The sequence below is a fragment of the Equus quagga genome, chromosome 5, assembly GCF_021613505.1.
Source record: "Equus quagga isolate Etosha38 chromosome 5, UCLA_HA_Equagga_1.0, whole genome shotgun sequence".
Lineage (NCBI taxonomy): Eukaryota > Metazoa > Chordata > Mammalia > Perissodactyla > Equidae > Equus > Equus quagga.
Window position 1 is genome coordinate 21,030,917 of NC_060271.1, and position 17,009 is coordinate 21,047,925.

Consider the following 17,009-nt stretch of genomic DNA (forward strand, 5'->3'; position numbering starts at 1 on the left):
AAAGTAATGTGTGCTTCATCTTTTTCCCAAAAGGATATATGATGGCTTTACAACAAAAAAAGATTAATTCATTCAACAGATTCATATTGCTCAAGAAAAAAAATAGCAGTCTTAATGGTTGCCATAGTTGCTGTGACTGATCCTGAAATTTGACTTTGAGCTTCCTGGTAGCCAAGGCAAAAAGTGAAACACTACATTCTGACAGTCTTATTATCAGAAAGGAGGAAGCAGATCAGTTCCTTCACAGGGGCAAATATTTCCAGGAACCAATTCTGAAAGAGGCTTCTTATGTGGGGCCTCATGTCAGGAACATGGTGTGACAAAATAAAAAAAGAAGTCTTCTAAACAATTTGATGGCAAGGGCAAATGGAAGGCTTTCAGTATAAGCACAGGGGACATCATGCAATTGTGGAAACAACAGACTCAGGAACTCCAGTGTGTGGATTGCCTATAGGCTTAGAGCTCAGAAAAGCTAGAGTTCTGCCCATGCATCTCAGTTCTTGCTGGGCTTTGTCTTCTGAGCACAGAAAGCTGTAGTTGGTTTTCTGACAAGTCCCAGTGGACTGTGGGGTGGGGGTGCGGCACAGCCCCAAGCTATGGAAACCACAGATGATCCAGGAAGGGTAGTCCTCTTCTGAAAGTTGAGACCATGCACACATTCACTTATCAGATATTTCTTGTGTCCCTTTTGTGCCAGGTTTTGCAGTAGGTGGAATAGGAACCAGTGAAATAAATACACATGTTTCCTAAGCGCGAGGAATTCAAGCATTAACAGGAAAACCTCCTTTTTTTTTGAGCACCTACTATGTGTCAAGCACTGAGCTGAGTACTCTGCATATAGGATCTTATATAATATCTCTAGCAAACCTATACAATAAGTTTACTATTGCCAACCACAGCACAGGACCAGACAGAAACTGAACCCCACATTTTGGGCCCCACAATGGGACACGCCCAACAAGGAGGCCAGAGACCCATCAGCCTCTCTGTGTCCAATAGCCCTCGTCTGGTTGAAGGAGCTTTCTTATCTAGAGTCCTGGTGGGAAACTCCACGTCAACAACATCAGATGATGTCCTCATGTATAAATATGTTCCTGATCAACAAATCATTTCAGGCAAGAGAAATTTCAGGGCGGGAAAAAGGGCCTCTGTTCAATTCAACAAATGTTTATGGAGTCACTTCTCCAGGCCATGACTAGTGCCAGGGTGGAGCCCCCAACAGTGAGAAACCACCCCTGACCTCAAGGAGCCCCCCAGTCTAGTGGAGAAGCAAATGCATAAAAGGTAACTTTCAACATGATTTGATGACTGCTAAGAGTGAGATAAGCCCAGGGAAGGCTTCCTCGAGGAGATGAGTCTTATAGGATGAATAAGACTTATCCAGGCAGAAAAAAATAGGGGTGGGGGAGACAGTTGAAAAAGAATTTCAGGCCGTAGAAAGAGCTCGGTCAAAGGCAAGGAAATAGACAAATAACACGGAATGGGACTCAGAGGGAGCAAGTAGGAGCCACAAAGAAGTTAGGAACTCAGGCTCCTAGTTTGAGGCTAGGAGCCATGGGGATGAGACTGGAAAGACCAGCAGGGGCCAGGCGTTGAGGAGCCTGGACTTTATTTTGAGGGCACTGGGATTGCTGGCAGGTTGGAACCAGGAATGTGACGTGATCGCATTTGTGCTTTGGGAACTTCTCTCAAGCATCAGTATGGAGGATGGTTGAATAGCCTGGAGACAGGAAGAAGACACAGTCACAAGAGACTAGGGAGTTGCACACAGTGGAGGACTCGTTCAGGCAACGTTGTGGACACCGGGCCCTCTCACTACAAATCAACCAGATCCTTGAAAGAAAGCACCTTTTAAAGCATTGCTGGGCGTGCAGGAATAAGGGACTACGCCAAGCCCACTATCACAATCAGCAGAGAGATTGAAAAAACTGAGAGTTGACATCTGGATGGGATGGGAGCTGTAAGAAAACAAAGGAGTGAGGGTAAATTCTACCGTCAGGAGACAAGAGTGGGCTAGAAGCAAGATGGGGGCCATCACCTTAACATTAACCCAGGACCCTCAACAGAGGCTAAAGCGATCCCAGGTCAGTGGTGTCCCTTGACCCCTGACAAGAGCAAATGAATCTTCTCTGGAGGAGACAGCATCCCCAACTTAGGCACTCAGGATTCCCAAAGAATATACATAGGAACCCACAATTTTTTAAAAAAAATCAAACACACAAGGAGGTGACAGGGAGCAGAAACAACAAACAATAGATTTAGATCCCTAAGGATGTCAAAAATTGTAATTGTTATAATTAAAATATATGAAATAACTATGATTGAAATTTTCTTGAAAAGATGAAATCGTAAGAGTGATCAAGTAACAAGACAATAAAAAGTGAGCAGTCAGATCTGGGAAAGAACAAAGTAGAACTTCGAGAAATGAAAGCAATAACCGAAACTGAAAACTCAACAAATGGGTTAAACAGCATTTGGACACAACTGAAGAAACACAGAGTGAGCTAAAAGATAGATCAGAAGAAAATACACAGATTGCAGCACAGAGACAAGTAGATGGAAAATACGAAAGAGAAGTGAAAAGCCATGGTGGACAGAAAGAGAACAGAGGGAGAAAGGGGGAGAGGCAATATCTGAAGAGATAATGGCTGAGAATTTTCCAGAACTGATGACAGGCATGACTCCACAGATACTGACAGCATAACATATATCTAACAAGATAAATAAAAAGAAATCCACATCTGGTCATAGTGTGGTGAAACTACGTAACATCTTAAAAGCAGCAACAGAGAAAAGACATACCACACACAAAGAAAAGATGTTTAGATGACAATACACCCTCAAAAGCAACCGTGGAAGACAGAAGACAGAGGATATCTTCAAAGCAGTGGGAGAAGATAACTGTCAACCTAGAACTGTGAACTTAGCAAAACTATCTTTCAAGACTGAGGGTGAAATGGAGATATTTTTTTCAGATAAACAAAAAGAGTTTGCCATTGTGAGATAATAGAAAATATACATAGATTGGTCTCTGCCATAAATTCCTAACTGATAAGGGCACTAGGAGCATTTTTGTTCTAATATTTGGTCTTTGACCCTGGTTCCTGACACAAAGCACTAAATTCCTTATAATTTCCTGGGTGATAGTCTTTTGATCTAGTGAGGTGACTCTGGGTGGGCTCCTGGATGGTTTCTGGATGGGGCTGGTCACCAGAAATACCAAGCCATGATTAGAAGCTTGGAATTTTCAGCCCTGCTCCCGATTCTCTTGAGAAGGGAGAAGGGCTGAAAATGGAGCTAATGGTTGATCAAGCTTACATGATGAAGCCTCCATAAACTCCCAGAAGTGTGGGATTTGGAGAGCTTCCCAGTTGGAAAACACATTCACATACCGGGAGGGTGACACCCCCCACCTCCACGGGGACAGAAGCTCCTGTGCTCAGGACTCTCCCAGAACTCACCCTGTATATCTCTTCATCTGGTTCTTCACCTGTGTCCTTTATTATATCCTTTAATAAACTGGTAAATGTAAGTTTAGTGTTTCCCTGAGTTCTGTCAGCCACTCTAGAAACTTAACTGAACCCAACGAGGGGGTCATGGGAACCTCCAATTTGTAGCCAAGTCACACAGAAGTTGTGGGTAACCTGGGGACCCACTACTTGCGATTGGCACCTGAAGTGGGGTGGGAGCAGAGCCCTAACCTGTGGGATCTGACACTGTCTCCAGGTAGATAGTGTTTAAATTGAGTTAAATTCTAGAACTCCAAGCTGGTGACGTGGAGAATTGCCTGGTGTGGGGAAAACCTCCACACATTTGGTGACAGATGTGTCAAAAGTGAAGAGTTTTCTGTGAGTAGGAAAGAAAGACACAGGAAGAGCTAAAAACTGGACTTTTCCATATATAGGAGGAAAAGCTTGATAGTTTTTCTTACTGTCTTCAATAACTCTTTACTAAAGGAACCCCGGAAGGGTGTGCTATAAGGAAAAGGGAAATTATCCCAGAAGTAAGGTCAGGTATGCAAGAAAGAATGATGAGCAAATAAATTGATAAACACGTAGATAATTCTACACAAACATATAAAATTATAACAACACGTGGGAACAGAAAGAACTAAAATACTGCACAAAAATGGTATGTAAATCTGCAGTAGATCAAAGTTAAAGGGTTCAAAGGTCATTGCTTTATTTGGGAAGGGGTTTTAAGATACTAATAACCTTAGGCTTCATTAGGTATGCAGAATAGAATTTCTAAAACAACCACTAGAAATACAGAAGTAGAGTATCACAATCAATGAAAGAGATAAGAAAACATAGAGTAAGAAAATAAACTCAATAAATCCAAAGTGGGGAGAAGCAAGAAAGAAAGGGGAGAAAGTATAAAGGAAAAAATGGGATCTTAGAAAATAAAAGTAAGTCAAAAGATATCAGTAATCACAATAAACTTAAAAGGACTAAATTTAAAAGACACAGTGTTAGATTGGCTTTTTTTTAATCCAGCTCTTTGCTGTTTACAGTGGCACATCTAAAATATAAGGAATTAGGTTGAAAGACTATACAAATACTAATTAAAAGGAAGCTGGGACAGTTACACTAAAACCACAAGAAAAAAACAGACTTTAAGATGAAAAGCGTTACTAGGGATAGGAAAGGTCGGTCCATAAAGATTAAAAGTTCACTTTTCCTGGAGGCACAGCAATTCTAAGTCTCCATGGACCTCATAGCTGCAAAAATTGATAGCACTGCAGGGGAAAATAGAAAAATGCCACTATCTTGGCGGTAGATTTGAATACTCATCTCTCCATTATTGGTAGGACCAGCAGACCAAAAATTAGTCAAGAGGATTCATACAATATAACAAGCTAAGTTTAATGGAAGTGTATGGAACTTTGCATCCAAGGATTAGAAACAAGACTTCTCAAGCACACATTTTTTTAAATTATGGCCATGTGTTGCTTAATGATGAGGGTACGTTCTGAGAAATGTATCATTAGGCAATTTCATTGTTGTGTGAACATCAGAGAGTGTACTTACACAAACCTAGATGGTACAGCCTCCTACAGACCTAGGCTATATGATACTAATCTTATGGCACCTCTGCCATATACGTGGTCCATCATTGACTGAAATTATGCGGTGCGTGACTGTTCTAGTGGGCCACATACTAGGTATAAAGCACGTCTCAATTCCAAAGAACCATCGTCACACAGATCGTGTTCTCTGACTACAGTGCTTTAAAATTAGAACTCAGTACGAAATAGATCCATTTTAAATTCCCATACTTTTGGAAATTTTAAAGTTTTCTTCTGAGTAATCTGTAAGTCAAAGAAGAAATCATAATGGAAATTTGACAACACAGAACAGAATGATAATGAAAATAGTGCCTGTCAAACTGTGGGATAGAGCCAAAGTAGTATTTCTAGTAAAATGGAGAGCCTTGAAAGTTTCTGTTAGAAAAGATAAAAAGCCAAAAAATTAATGAGCTAAGCACCCAATATAAGAAGCTATAAAAAGAACCATAAAATAAACCCAAAGAAAACAAAAGAAAGCAATAATAAATCTGAGAAATTAATTAAATCAAAGGAAAGAGGCAATAAAAAGATCCACAAAGTCAAAAATTGGTTTCTTGAAAAGACTAACAAAAAGACAAATCTCTGGTGAGATTGATCAAAGTACAAAAGAGAGAAGTCACCAAATTTTGTCTTAAAAATTGTTTTAAGTGGGGGCCAGCCTGGTGCATAGTGGCTAAGTTCATGAGCTCCGCTTCAGAAGCCCAGGGTTCACAGGTTTGGATCCCAGGTGCAGACCTACACACTGCTCATCAAGCCATGCTGTGGGAGCATCCCACATGTAAAATAGAGGGAGATTGGCACAGATGTTAGCTCAGTGACAATCCTCTTCAAGCAAAAAAAGGAGGACTGGACAGATGTTAGCTCAGAGCCAATCTTCCTCACCAAAAGAAAAAGTTGCTTTAAGGAAAATATATACAGAAGAGATTAGAAAGACAGAAAGTGAACACTATGAACAATTCTATGTCAAGGAACAGATCATTCCAACTTATATCAACTCTTACAGAGAATAGAAAAAGAGCACTTCCCAGCCCATTCCATGAGGACAGTATAACCTTGATTCCAAAATCTAACAATGAGAGTATGAGAAAAGAAAATTATAGGACAATTTCGCTCAAGGATATTGACACAAAAAATCCTAAACGAGGTAATAACAACCTGAATCCAGCAGTGTATAAAAATGATAATATATTATAGCCAAGTTGGGTTTATCCCAGAATGGCAAAGATGTTTTAATATTATAGATCTATATATGTTATTTATCACATTAACCAATTAATTGAGAAAAAACATTATCCTTTCAATAGACGCAGAAGCATTTGATACCCTTATTCATGATTTTTTTTAAACTCTTAACAAACTAGAACTAGAAGGGGAATTTCTTAAACAAGAAAAGTTATTTACCCAAAACCTTTAGGAAACTTTATTCTTAATGGGAAACATTAGCATTTCCTTTAAAACAGTGAACCAGACAAAGAGCTCACTACCACTGCTTCTCTTCAAAGCCACACTGGTAGTCCCAGCCAGTGCAATAAGACAAGAAAATAAAATAAAAACATACAAAGATCAGAAGAGAAGAAATGAGCATCATTCACAGATTAAACGTTTATTTACATAGAAAACCCAAAAATCTACAAATAAAGTCTTAGAATAAGAGACAACAAAGTTGCTAGATTTTTAAAACGATGTACGAGGGAAGAAGAAAGATATCTTTTCCTACAGGGGAAAACATCAATTGTGTTTAGGAGATGTAATTTTAAAATATATATCACTTACAATTGCAACAAAAACATAACCAGGAATATATCTAACAAAAGATGTGTAAGACCTGGATGGAAAGAATCATAAAACTTAAAGACAGTAAATAAAATCTCTTCAAAATCCTCCATGTATAGGGAAACTCAGTAGTTAAAGATGTCAATTTCTTCTAAATTGATCAATAAAATCAATGTAACTCCAATCTAAATTACAACAGAATTTTTGTGGATCTAGACAAACTAATTATAAAATAACTTAGAAGAGCAAAGCTCAAGAATAGACACTACTGGCAAAGAAAAATAAGGTGAGGGGACTTGCTCTGCCCAATATCAAGACTTATAAAGGTAAAGTAATTGACATAGTATGGTATTGGCACAGGGATGTTCAAATAGACCAACGGAACAGAATGGAGAGCCTTCAAACAAACCATGAATATACGGAAATTTGACGTATGACCTAGAAGAAATATTGCAGATCACTAGGGAAAGGAAGAGCTATTCACTAAGTGAATACCTGGATATCCACACAGAAAAAAATGAAATTGGATCCTTTCCCCAAACTATAAATGATAGCAATCCCAGGTGGATTAAAGCCTTTAGTATGAAAGGCAAAACTTTTAAATTCATAGAAGGAAATACAGGAGAATATCTTTCTGACCTGAGAACAGGAAAGGCTTTCTTCAACAAGATGAAAAGCACCTAGCTTAAAAGAAAATATTCATAAATTCGATTACATTAAAATTAAAAATTTTTATCCATCAAGACATCACAAAGACAATGAAAAGACAAGCCACCAACTGGGAGAAGTTATTTTCAACATACACAACTGACAGCCCAGTGAAAACATGAGCAAAAGACATGAACAGACCAATCAACATGTGAAAAGAAGATCAATCTCATTAATCACCAGTCAATGCAAAGTAAGACATCACGAGCGCCAATTTTACACCACACTGGCAAAAATAGAGAAGTCTAACACTACCAATGGTTGGAAAGGATCTGAATCAACAGGAACTGTTACCCTCAGCTGGAGGGAATGTAAATTAGTGCAAGCATTTTGGAAAAGAAGATGTGTCATTTGTAAGTTTCACCATTTCCATATCCTACTTGCCCCCAAATTCGTCTTCTAAAGAAAGTCATGAACTTATGCATCAGGAAAGATGTATAAGAATGATCCTAGTAGCAAAAAAAAAAAAAAAAAAAGGGAACTATTGCAACATCTATTAGTAAGAAACGGATAAAACTAATTTTGGGCATAGCTACACAATGAACTATACAGAGATAAAAATGAATAAGCTTCTATCACTGATAGCAATGTGACAGAAATATAATGTTGAATGAAGAGAGTCAAGTTGCAGAAGATTGCATTCAGTATGATAGCATTTTTATAAAGTACAAAAACAAGCAAACCGAGTAATCCATTGCTTACAGACACACACATAAGTGATAACTAGATTTTTAAATAGAAAGGGAATAAAAAACACAAAACTCGAGATAGTTGTTCCCTCTGGGGGCTGAGGAGACGGGGAGGTACAATAGGAAGGAGTTTACTGATGGAGGAAAAGATATGGGTGATGTTCTAGATGTTTTCCAGTAGGGTAACCATTAGCCCCATGCGGCTATCTTGATTTATATTTCAATTAATTAAAATTAAATAAAATTTTACAATTCTGTTTCTCAGTCATGCTAGCCCACTTTCAAGTTCTCAATAGCCACATGAGGCCAGGGGCTGTGCTGTTGGACAGCACAGATTTATAGACCATTTCCATTATCACAGAAAGTTCTATTGGACAGCTCTGTTCTAGAACAGAGGTTGGCAACCTTCTTGGTAGAGGGCCAGAGGGTAAACTTTTTGGCTTTGTGGAACCTAAGGTCTCTGTCACAGCTGCTCAACTCTGCTGCTGTAGCTCAAAAGCAGCCACAGACAGTATGTAAACGAAGGGCTATGACCGTCTTCCAACAAATCCTTACTTACCGAAACAGGCAGTGGGCCGGCTTTGACCTACAAGCCATAGTTGGTTGACCCCTGTTCTAGATCCTAAGTTGGGTGATTGGTTGAGAGATGATCATTTTATTATTGTGCTTCATAATTTTCAAGCACTTTTATATATTAAATGCTACATAATACATTTTAAAATATATATCTAGGGACAATTGGTGAAATCTGAATAAGATTTGTAGATTAGATGGTATTATGGTAGCAATGTTAATTTCCTGATTTTTATCATTGTTCTGTGGTCATGCAAGAAAATGTCCTTGTTTTTAGGAAATATGCAATGGAAGTACTTATGGGTAATGGAAGATCATATGTGCAACTTACTCTCAAACGGTTCAGAAAAAAAAGTATATGTATATGTATGTATATGCATATGCATACACATAAACACACACACACACACACACACACACACAGACTGTATTAGTTTTCTAGTGCTGCCACAAGAAAATACTACAGATTTGGTGGCTTAAACAACAGAAGCTTATTTTCTCATAGTTCTGGAGGCGAGAAGTCTAAGATCAACGTGTTGGCACGTGTTCTGAGGCCTCTGCCCTTGGCTGGCAGATGGCCGCCTTCTCCCTGTGTCCTTACATGCCCTTTTCACTAGATGTGTGCATCCCTGGGGTCCCTTCCTCTTATTATAAGGACACCAGTCACATTGGATTAGGGCCCTATATTAATGGCCTCGTATTAACTTAATCACCTCTTTAAAGACCTTACCTCCAAATACAGTCACATTCTGCTGGGGATTAGGACTTATCTGAATTATGAGAGGACACAATTCAGTCCATAACATACAGATAGATGGATGATAGATAGATAGACAGATAATATAGATAGATGATGAAGGAAAGAATGGAAGGAAGGAAGAGACCGAGAGAGAGAGAAAGAGAGAGAGAGAAAAGGAAAGAAAGAAAGGAGGAAGGGAGGGAGGGAGGGAGAGAAAGAAAGAGAGAGAAAAAAAAGAAAGAAAAAGAAGGAAGAAACAAAGCAAGAGAAAGAAAGAAAAGAAAGAGAAAGGAAGAAAGAAAATCTGGTAAAATGTTGAAGATTTGGGTGAAAGGAACACAGAAGTTTTCTGCACTATTCTTGCAACTTTTCTACAAATTTTTAATGATCTCAAAATTAAGAGCTTAAAAACACTACATACACAATTATATATACATAATAAGGCTAAAAATTGCAATTACAATTTTACAATGGCCTATATATGTTATTCTTCAATAAAAAGTTTATTTTAGGGGCTGGCCCCGTGGCCGAGTGGTTAAGTTCGTGAGCTCCACTGCAGGCGGACCAGTGTTTCGTTGGTTCGAATCCTGGGCGCAGACATGGCACTGCTCATCAAACCACGCTGAGGCAGCGTCCCACGTGCCACAACTAGAAGGATCCACAAGGAAGAATATACAACTATGTACCGGGGGGCTTTGGGGAGAAAAAGGAAAAAAATTTTTAAATCTTAAAAAAAAAAAGTTTATTTTAAAAAATCCATTAAGTTAAAAGGAAGAGGAGGTAGACACTGGCAAATTCAGCAGCCCGGCTGAGTAAGGAGCCGACAGGGAAGAACCTATGAAAAATCTGGAGAGAGATGCTCCTACCGAGAGACGTAGTGGAAGCCAGAGCAGACTGGGCAGTGAAGAAGCGGAAATAGCACAATGCTGACAACTCTTTACAGTAATTGGGCTGTGAATGGGAAGATAAAGACAGGGCAGTACCGAAAAGGAAATTATGTTGAAGGAATGGATGGAATTGGACCATGATGAAATACTGCTGGCAGAGCCCTGGAGCAGGAAAAGCCCAGAAGCAGGATGGTACAGACATAGCGGTTATGCACACAGAATCTGGAGTCACGCTGCTGGGTTCAGAACCAGATCTTGTCTCTGCCACTTGCCAGCTCTCTCAGTTTTCCCATCTTTGGCATGGGGTAATGTGACAATAGACCCTCCCTTACAAAGCAGCCAGAAGCATTAAGTAAACGAATGCCAAGAGCTTAAAACAGTGCACGGCCTCAGGAAGCACTCAGTAGAGAAGGTTATGATAGGTATTATCAGTACAAAAGCAGAGGGAGAAATTATGGTGAAGGTCGCTGCAAAGTGGAGGAACTTGGAAGAGGGGTGGAGGGAAAAGTTGGCCTTGGACCGTGGGAGGGACGCCTCATCCTTGGACAAGGCCAGGATAAGCATGTTTGCGGAGCAGAAAGTCAGGAGTAGTCTCTCTTACTGGCCTGATTTGGTAACGGGAACTCTTAAGAAGGGTCCTCAAGTGTCTCAAAGGCACTGAAGGGAGAGCTTGGGGACAAAGGACAAGAACCGAGTTTGAGGGATGGTTTGAGGGCCCAGGAGAAATTGAAGACAAGACCAGGTTCCCATCTCATCTTCCATGAGGGTCTACACAGGCCCCACGCAAGGCCAGGGTGGGGTTGGAGGGGGAGACAGCTGATGACAGGCCATGAAGATCTATGAGGCTCTTCTGGTCAGGGAGTGGGGAGGACAGGACTGAAAAAGTACCAAGGGAATAGGTAATCATCAATAAGTCAATGTTGGGAGGAGAAGGAAGGGAAGGGAGGCGAGGAAGAGGCTGACAGATGAGGAATGGAGGAACTGGGGCCTGGAGGCCTCTCTGAGCCCAGAGAGCAGGAGCTGTGGGGGTGAGGGGGAGAGAGCTAGATGGATAGAGGCTGTAGTCAAAGAGGGAGGTGCTGGAGTGTAAGGCCTTAGAGGCTGAGCAGTTCCAGGTGACGGTAAGTTCTACCGTGTGACCATAGTATTGGTGGCTAAAGTGGAAAAGCCCCTGGAGATGACTGGTCAAGGAACCGAACAACCAGGGTGCGGGTGCATCATCCATGTGGCTGATACGGACCCCACAGATGGTGAGAGGATGGGAGTGGAGAGGAAGACTACGAGGCAGGCACCCAAGTCAAGAGAAGGAGGCCGAGTGACTGGAGGCCAGTAGGAAAGAGTGATGGGGAGGCAGAGGGTGACACAGCTGCATGGGCAAGGGCTTCAAATAAGAACCCAGGAGCCACATCTGGATGCAGCACTGGGATCAAGAGGAAATCCAACCTGGTTTCCGGCTCCTGTCCCACTGGAGCTTGGGAGAAGGAGCTGCCTCCATTCATAAGGGCTGCCGAGGGGGTGGGGGGGTGACCTTAGGGATTGGAGGCAATCAGAGGTTTGTGAAGTGCTTGAGAGTATGGGAAGTTTGCTTGACAAAGACAATACAACCTGGTTCTTTACTGACACACTATCCTCGAGCCCAAGTGCAGGGCCTGGTTGGTAGTAAGTGCTCAGAAATATTTGCTGGATTGATGAGTGGGTGGGTGGATGGGTGAGGGCATGGATGGCAGGTGGATGAATGAATGGGGAGGTGTGATGCATAGACGGGTGGATGGATGGATGAGTGGGCGGATAGATGACTGAGTGGGTCGATAGATGGATGGGTGAGTGAGAGGATGAATGCAAAGAAGAGTGAGAGGGGGTGGGTGAATAGATAAATGAACAACTGAATCAACTGCACATTCCAGGAAACACAGGAGACCGGCCTGGGAGGTCCAAGAGATGATAGAGATAATGTGTCAGGCCTTGGCCCAGCAGTCTAGACCACTCGTAAGAACAGCCATAACCACAAAGAGGTTGCAAAAGCCACCATCCCTCTGCTCCGTGGGCCCCCCAGACCAAAGACTTATCTGTAGGCAGAAGCTCCCGTCTGTGGCCCCTGGGTCCAAAGGGCAGAGCACGTAGGACCAAGGAAGCACACTAGCTACCTCTGGGGACCCCTCTTCTCTCTCAGGATCCAGGCTGGGCGCCCCAGGAAGCAGGGGAGGATGCAGACCCCAGTTCTCATCACAGACGTTACAGATCGGTGTTCACCTCTCTCTCGCCTTAAACAGGTTATCTGACTTCTCCTGGCCAATCTTCCTGGTAAGCTTTTTAGGAGAAATGTCCCTGTTTTCTTCCTTCCACTGCGCACCCCTGTGCAGTGGGGACGCGAAGCGGCTGCCTGGATCCAGCTCTCTCACCCAAGGAAGCCCACGGTTAAGATGGAAGTTGGGGGGCCGGCCCTGTGGCCGAGTGGTTAAGTTTGCACGCTCCACTGCGGCGGCCCAGGGTTTTGCTGGTTCGAATCCTGGGTGCGGACGTGGCACCGCTCATGAGGCCATGCTGAGGAGGCATCCCACATGCCACAACTAGAAGGACCCACAACTAAAAATACACAACTAGGTACCAGAGATGTATGGGGAGAAAAAGGAAAAATAAAATCTTTAAAAAAAAAAAAGATGGAAGTTGGCCTGACCTGGGGACTCTCTCCTTTATCTAGCTGCCCACTACCCTGTCTGCCAGCCACAGGGTTGCAGAAAGGATAGGTTTCCTCCAAGCCAAGATAAGCATCTGAGCTTTGTCTCCCCTCAGCCCCTGATTCCCACCCCCAGGACTGTATCCCTCCCCCGCCACACCATGGGGAGCAGAGATAAGGCCCTCCTGGCCAGCAGACCACAAGCAGAGGATGGGGGATCTTCCCTTTTGCCCACCCAAAGCTAGAATTCTGCTTCCTTCCCTAAAGGCGGGCCCCACGGGAGCATCTGGGCAGCCGTCCCAGCCTCTTTGCCGCTTGGGGCCCTGCGCTTTGCCCTCCAGCATTCAGCGTTGATTGCATCTGAATTGATTCATTTCTCATTTGGGGACACCAATCCCAGGCAGAAGATCCTGCCAATCTGAGCACCAGGGAAGCAGGAGTGTACAGGGATGGCTGCCACTGGGTGAGAGAGACTTCTCCAGGCCCCTTGGCAGGTAACCTGATGGCCACTCAGGACTTCTTGGGCCTGAAGACCCAGATCCAACATCCAAATTGTTCAGCATCCTTTCACCGACACCTCCTCCACGCCAGGCCCCATGCTGGGTGCTGTGGTCACAGATCCAATCCGTGCCTTCACAGAGCACCTGGGAGCCCAGTTGAGCAACACCTAACCCAGCCCAGGAAATCTGGGGAGGCTTCACAGAGGAGGTGACATTTCAGCTGGGTTTTAAAGGATGAAAGGGATTGATTTCTTCAGACACAGAAATAAAGAGAAGGGCAATCCAAGCAGAGGGAACCGTGTGGGAAAGGCCTGGAGGCATGAAAAAGCAGCATAAAATCGGACAGTGATGGTAAATGGAATGGCTGGGGTGTCAGGCCCATGAAGGCGAAGAGGAGGTTGGGAAAAGGAGTGTGGGGAGAGGAGGCTCCAGTGTCTGGGAAGATTAGGTGCAGGTTTTAAAGGGCCTCAAAGGCCACGAGGAAGACTTGGAACTTTATCCCATGAGCAGCGAGGAACCAGTGGATGGCTCCCCATTGGACAGCGACATGCTAGGACCTGTGCTTTGGAAGATGCCCTCCAGCCAAGGATCACAAGAGTGGCAGCTCAGAAACGAAGGCAGGGAGGCCAGGAGGAGGCCACTGCGCTCATCCCAAAGAACAACGATGGGGGCCTGACGCCTGCAACGGCCAGGAGGTGGGAGAAAAGGGGCGACAGGCCAGATGTGGGGCATAAGGGGTAGGGGGGTGGTTCAGGCCGAATCCAGGTGTCTGGACTCCAGTCACCAGGACAGAGAACTGGGTTTTCAGGAGAAAACATGGGGGAGCTCAGTTAGGGGCGTGTTTAGCTTGGGGTTTCTGTGGAGTGTCAAGATCCACAGATCTTGGGATCTGAGAAGGGAGAAGGGGATCTGAGAGGCAGGACTGTGAGGAGCCGCCCAAGGTCGTGCAGCGTCAATGTCATCTCTGGGCCCGGAATGCAGGCCTGCCCCCACCCCCACCATCCCCAGGCCTGTGCTCCCTCCTCCCACCCCTCCTGTGGCCTCCACGCACGCTTTTCCCATTCCAGCCTCCCTGCCTTTGCTCTTGCTGTTCTCCTGCACAGAATACTCTCCCCTCCTCTGTACAAACCCCTCTATCCTGCAAGTTCCAGCTGGAGCCCCAGCTCAACCCAGGGGCTGGAGCAAAGATCCAGGGTCCGAGGTGGGCGGGGTCCGAAAGAGAGGTGGCAAGTGTGGCAGAAAGCAGAGACTTGACTTAGGGCCCAGCTCTGCTGAGAGCTGGCTGTGTGACATGGGGAAGGTCACTTTCCCTCTCTGGGCCTCGGTTTCCTGTCCTTTCAGAGGTGAATAAGGAAAGGTCCTTGCTCTCAGGGGGCTCCCAGTCTAGGAAGGGCCATAAGGTATGTGAGAGGCATATCAAATGCCTCGACTACGGAAATGAGGAAAAAGTGGATGGAGAAAGACTTAGCGGCATTTTCTCTGAGCCTTGAGGATGGGTAAAATTTCAAAAGTAGAGATGGAGGTGGGAGGGGGCTCCCCAGACAGACAGCAGGGCCAGAGCAAAGGCCTGGCGGCAGAAAGCTCGGGGTGTGTCCGAGGAAGGATGAGTGTCCAGATTCTGGTTTCTCTCTGAGTCAACAGCTCAGGGGCTTTTTGTAAGCGGGCGGCTCAAAGCATCCAGTAAACACCTGTTTGCACAATCGAGGTCACACACAGGGACGTGTTTGCACAATGATCTGTTTGCACAATCTCAGCCGACTGCTGGATTCCAGCGAAACCAGCCCCCAGGGGACAGCACAACCTCCACTTCCGGACACTCCCCCTGCCCGGGGCCCCCCCTGGAACAGCTGGCTCCTTGACCTGCCCAGCAGCCCCACACATCACACATCACACGCAGTAACAGAAACCGAAACGATCCGACCCCCAGGAGGGCTGCCAAGAAGGGGCTACCTCCCTGGGGCTCCCTAACTGGGGTTTCCAGCCCCTGTCTGATGGAGGAGGGGGCGAGGGGCAGGCAAGCTGGAGGAGGAAGTTTCCACAAAGCTGACACTGCGTGTCAGTGAAGGTGATGACTCCACATCTGCCTCGTGATTTTAGCTCACCAGAGTAAACACTTATTGAGCACTTACTGTATGCCTGACTCTGGGCATTATTTCATCAAATTCTCTCAAGAATCCCATGGAACAGATATAATTATCCCCATTTTAAAGATGATGAAACTGAGGCTCAGAGAGGTTAAACAACTTGCCCAGGGTCACACAGCTAGTAAGTGGCAAACCCAAGCAGTCTGACTCCTGAGCCCCTGCTCTTTACCTCTCTACCCTCTAATGCCTCTCCCCGAAGGAAAGACAGTTCTTCCTTAAATCTAACTTTCATTTCAGCTGCTGCAGCTCCATTTCCTCGCGCAGGTCCTCAGTGGAGAACGGAGCACAGATGAGATCAGTAAAATCTTGCTCTGAAATAATGAACTATGCAGAAAGGAAAACAAAAGAAAGGAATTTTGTTGAACACCTACTGTACACTGGTTACACGCTAGGCTCTGTAACTCCTGTAGCTCATTTAATCCTCACAAAATCCCTGGGAGGAGTTATTACCCCTGTGGCAGATAAGGGAATGGAGACTTGGGAGGGTAAACAGCTTCTCCAAGATTCCGCAGTCCAGGAGACACGCCCCAAGAACCCCCTGTGTGCCCAGTGCTGAGGCTGGAGGCAGAGATGCGTACGTGGTTTCTGCCATCAAGGAGTTCAAGTCTAATGGAGAAGGCAGACAGCCAACAGCCCCTGCAGTATTCCAGGAGAAGGGAAGGCACCCGACCGGGCCCGGAAAGATGCTGAGCACAGGCTGGATTTCTGAGCCAAGTCAGAAGCAGGACTCGGCCAGCTGGAGGTGACAGGGCAACAGCAAGAGCAAACGCACAGAGGTGTTCCAGAGCCTGGGGCGGGCAGGTGGCATGAGCAAATTCAGCACCTCTAAAGCATGAAGTGGAGCGTCCAGGGAAACAGAGGCAGAAAAGGCAGGAGAGGGAGGCGGGGCCAGATCGTGGGGTATCTTGATTGTCCCGTTAAGGAGTTAGGATGTAAGGAAGGGACTCTGAAGACAGGGGCCCCGCAAGGTCAGTGCAGATAGGAAAGCTCACTCTGCTAGTGCTGGCAGAGGTGGCGAGAGCCCGGAGCAGGGAGCCCGGTGGGGAGGCTGTGAGCGTCCTCCGGTGAGGGCTGGGGGGACCCGACCAAGGCAGGGAGGGGAGATGAATTTCAAAGTTGTTGACAAGACTGAGAGCTCCACAAAGGGAGGACGCAGGCTGCTTCTGCTCACCATGGTGCCCCAAACCTGCTCCAGGAACATATTTTCTGAATGATGAACAAAAGGCCCACTCTGCCTTCATTCTGAGCTGACCA